A 4,923-nucleotide genomic window follows, 5' to 3' on the forward strand; every position below is an offset into this window, starting at 1 on the left:
TCTCTCTCAAGCTGCTGGCTGCCTTTAGACAGGGAAGATTGGGCAGGTGGTTGAACCAGGAGTCTGACCAGGCTCAGATTGTGGAGTCTCACCAGGCAGTGGGGTAGTCTGGACAGGAAGAAGAGGGGTGAAGGGTAGGGGGCACTAACCTCCCTGAGCACAGGGAGCCACTCCATTAGTTTACACTTGGCATCTCTAGTAGCAAGCTCCTAGCTGTCCAGATATGTTTTTGTTTGACTAAAATAGTTGCTACAGTCTAAAAATTGTGAGTTTGAATGCAAAGACCTGCATTTCTGTCTTTTCTTGGAAGACCAGAATGGTACTACCCCAAGCCTGCCTCCCCAACAGGAAACAAAAGTTTCTCCCCCTCAGGATTACTTTCTCCTTTCCCATTTACAGATCACTCAGCTGCTGCTTTCCTGGGTCCTGCACGTTTGTCACCCACATATCTGTTTTCTCCTCCCACAAACCTCTGATGTAGGAACCCTGTCCATTTTATGAAACAGCAAAGTGGGGCTCAGAGAGGTTAAATGGCTTGTTTATCTTTTGGTGGTTATGCCAGTATTTGAATCTCCTATTTCAGAGCCTGTGCCTTTGGCAGAGCCAGGAGCCAGTGAGTCCTCTCCCTAATGTTAGCCATGACCTTTGTATGATTTGTTTGGTTTTTTTTTGTTGTTGTTGTTGTTGTTGTTATTGCTGTTGTTTATTTGGTTTTTTTTTTTTTTTTTTGCAACTGGTTCTCCAGTCTGGGCAGTGCCAAGCCCTTGTTGAGTTTAAAGGGATATGGAAGGTTAGGGTGGAGAGAAGTGGGAGGGTGTACCACTTACAAAACTGGGGAGATGGGGGTTTTAACTCATACAAGATGCCATGGTGAAGCCTGAGTGAAGGTGGCTAGATAGCTTTAGCCTGTGGGGCTCTGTCTCCCCAATCCATTTCCCTACTTGGACCTGAGCAGCTTTCCTCTTTTCTGTATCAGGGTTCCACTTAAAACTACCTCCTTTAGGCAGAAGTGAATCTTGCAGCTCAAAAGTAATCTGGAAAAAATAGCATTTTGAGTTTGTGTCCAAAAGCCACACATGTATTTTGTGTGACTGAAAAACTATCACTGGAAACTGAGTCCCATGGGCCAGGGCCAGCCTCTTATCTTTAGCTTTCAGGAAGGGCCTCCTGATAGATTCACCTCCCTGCATGCTCCTGCAATGGAGTTGGCCCTCAAAGCACTCCACAAGGGCTCAGAATTTTTGTATCAGAATTTGCATAAAAAGCATCACTGATTGAGAGTTCTTGAACAGAGGTGATATTTGGAGTCTCCCAGGGCCATGATTTTCTCTTTGAATTTCATTTCCCCTGGAGAATAAAATTCTTTACTTCTCTGGCTTTCTCCCTCCATCAGACTTGCTTTCCCTTCCTGCTCCCTTATTCCTACAGACACACATGCACTCACACAAAAACAAATGTGCACAGGCATCCACAGATATGACTATGTACACATTGACAGATGTAGAACATGTACACACACACACAAGCACAGATGAAACCTGGAATATGACTGCCAGCCCCATTTGCCTGAGAGGCACACATAATGGCTTTGAGCAGGACTGAGTGACTCATTATTGAAACCCTGTCTTATGTCACTGAACCAGTACTAGGGACTGAGACCAGAAATCTGTACTGAATCCTCAAGATGGTCAGGAGACTAGCCAGGTAGGAAAGCCTTGAGGAAACTCTTAAAATTCTTGGTAAAGATTCTTCCACCTAGATTCTTGGTAAATATTTCAGGTATAGTGTCATCCAGACATTGTCACCTGTTTTTCATGGGAGTATCTCATAATAGGAGCACTGGCATCCCCATAAGAGATGGAATAAGTTTTGAATAAACCTCCTGGAATCCACTAACATTCCATGGAGATACCCACCACTCATCAGTGAGCATATCTGTCAGACTCCCAGATGGCCTGTTCCTGGGCATTGAGGATGCCTGAATGGATTTCCTAACCCACTAGATCGCACTGCCTACCCCCAACACTTACTGACTGAACCAGGCATCCAGGGGAGCTACTAGTACCCCCTGCTGGAGAAAACTCCAGTTCCAGGTCCACTCCGTCTTCTGGATCTCTTCTCTCCCTCCTCCTTCTGAACCATCCCACCTCTACTTTCACCAGCCTAACGTGTTCACCTCTTTCTAGTCCCCTACCTACTCTTTTACTGGGGTATCTCCCATTCCCACTCCTCTCAATCCCTGGTGGTATAGATCCTGGTGATATTCCCCAGCCTACACAATTAATATCAGTCACAGAAATAACCGGCATCTAGGGACTGGTTGGTGACTCATCTAATAAAGCATACACATTACTATATGTAAAGACCCAGGTTTAGGTTTCTGGTCCCACTTGCAGGGAGAAAGTTTCATAAGCCATGGAGCAGTGCTGCAGGCATGTGTCTCTCCTCTCTGCCACCCCCCACCTCTCTCTATCTTTTTCTTTCAACTCTCTATCAAAAAGAAAGAAAAGGGGGAAAATGGCCACCAGAAATAGTAGAGCCATGCAGGCACAGAGCCCTAGTGATAACCCTGGATATGAAAGGAAAAAAAAAAAAAAGAAAGAAAGAAAGAGAGGAAGGAAGAAGAGAAAGAGAAAAGAAGGAAGGATGGAAGAAAGAAGGGAGGGAGAAAGAAAGAAAGAAAGAAAGGGGCCAGGTGGTGCATCTGATTAAGTGCACATATTACTATGCACAAGGACCCAGGCTCAAGCCCCTGGTCCCCTCCTGCAGGGGGAAAGCTTCACAAACAATAAAGCAGTGTTGCAGATGTCTCTGTCTCTCTCTCCTTCTCTATTCCTCCTCCCTCTCGATTTCCCTCTGCCCTATCAAATTAATTAAGTAAAGTTAAAAAATTGTTATTTGAAAGAAAGGACAGAAGAAAGAAAGGAAGAAAATTACTACCATTTATTATGTACCTATATGTCCTAGGCACTGATATTCACAAACTTTTCACAAAACTACACAATACACATAAGCACAGGTATACACATGTACACATGTGTATATACATGTATGCACATAAACACATGTATACAATACTTACAAACAGGTATATACAAGTGCACACATATACATATAAACATACTTATATGGATACAAGCATGTATACAGATGTACCACACAAATTTTGTCACTGAACAAGTGTTGTTGTTTTTCTTTCACAGATTGAAGGAAACCCACATTTCAGATTGGTAATTACTAAATCAATAAACATGTTACGTATTTCTAGGTAGGGACAAGGAAAGACACATGTGAAGTATGGCATTTATACTGACATTTTTGACTCTGAGTAGGTTCTTCACTTTGCTGATTCTGTTTCAATAAAATAGTCATCATACTAAGACCTGATTGGTTAGGCTAAGCTTTACACTGTCATATGGCTTCCAGACAAGTCCCTGGACATTTTTAAGCTTGAGTAGAAAGTGTTAACTGGAACTGGGAAGATAGCAAAGTGGTTTATGCAATAGATTTTCATGTCTGAGGCTCAGAAGCCCCACATTCAATCCCCAGAACCACCATATGTTGTTAATGTTTCGAGGGTGCCAGCAGGCCGGGCTAGCTTCACAGTGGTGAACAGAGACTCGGGGACACACGGCTGGGCTGAGAAGCTGCAGTTTAATCTTTATTCACGAACGGGCAAATCACCACACCATGTGCTTCCCCATGTTTTTCCTTCCGCTGGTGCTGCTGGGACTCTGGACATCCTTAGCATAAGGGGTGGGGAGAAAGAGGGACGCAAAATTAGCAAGGGCCAAACCATTTCTCTCAGAGGTAGGGGGAAGGGGGTCAAACCAACACAAAGAATACCAACATATTCCCCCTTTTCTTTTTAACTAAATGACCACAGTATCAGGGGTGTGGGGTGAACAGAAACCTATATCGAAAAAGGAAAAAAAAAAAGAAACCTATATCGTACAGGCATTTTCAAAAAAAGAAACTGGCACAAACATGGAGAAACATGTAAGTGGGCAACAAGAACCAGTGTGCTGCCAAGGGAAGGCCTGAGGGGGCCATTTTTTTTGCCTCTGTGGGCAAAACTTTATCAGCTTAAAAAAAGACAAAACATTTCCTGCCTCTGGGGGGCGTACTTGCCTCGACAGGCATTTTCTAGCATGGGGGAAGGGTGAGGCCTAGAGTCCCAAGGCATGGCTTCAGTCAGTCTTTGAGAAACCCAGCAGCATAAAGGGAAGCCGCTAGTTTTGTGTAAAGTGTCCGAGGTGTACCAGTGAGTCTGATAGAAGTCCAAAGCAGATGTCCACCGAAGAATTGCCGGGGGGTGAATTGTTGTACATCTGTCTCGATGAGGAATGTCAACCATCGGAATTCTGCTTTTCTGTAGAGAACTTGACAGCTGCAATTTACTTACTATGAAACAAACTTGTAGCAGGTTAGAAGTTTATCACAATTGATAACTCTATTACAATTAGAAGTCTTTTTTAGAATGATTTTAAGGTTGTTTAAAGTTTAAACAATAGAATGTGAAAAGGTAGACATAAGAATCAAGGAAAGAAAACCTCAGGCATGAGAATCATTAGCATAGCCATTGTGTAATCTACCATTTCTAATAGAGAAGGTAATCGAGAGTTTTACATATCAACAAGTCTATTTAACCTTTTGTTACACCCATTCAAGATGGAGACACACCCTAGGTGTGCGCAGGTTTTGTTTAGACCAACTTGGTTAAAATATTGATATTTAAACAAATTTTTACCTCAGACTTTAAATGTAAGTTAATTTTATCTTTATGAGAATTATGTTTAAAATCTTTTTCCTTTAACTCTGTCTGGTAAGAATATAGCCTTAAAGTTATATTTTTAACCTTAAAGTTAATGTTACCAAACTTTAAACACACATGTAAACATGGTCTTTAATACACAAGGAGAG

The 4,923-nt window shown here is 42.6% G+C and overlaps 1 long non-coding RNA gene across 1 annotated transcript; it reads right to left on the reverse strand.

Annotated features, from left to right (window-relative positions):
* Positions 1–3,644: 3,644 nt before the first annotated feature.
* Positions 3,645–4,346, reverse strand: LOC132540218 (uncharacterized). The gene is made up of 2 exons (XR_009551425.1): positions 3,945–4,346; positions 3,645–3,913 (listed from the first exon to the last, which is right to left on the reverse strand). It is a non-coding gene; the product is annotated as an uncharacterized LOC132540218 (long non-coding RNA).
* Positions 4,347–4,923: the final 577 nt, after the last annotated feature.

Source organism: Erinaceus europaeus, chromosome 9 (assembly GCF_950295315.1).
Source record: "Erinaceus europaeus chromosome 9, mEriEur2.1, whole genome shotgun sequence".
Lineage (NCBI taxonomy): Eukaryota > Metazoa > Chordata > Mammalia > Eulipotyphla > Erinaceidae > Erinaceus > Erinaceus europaeus.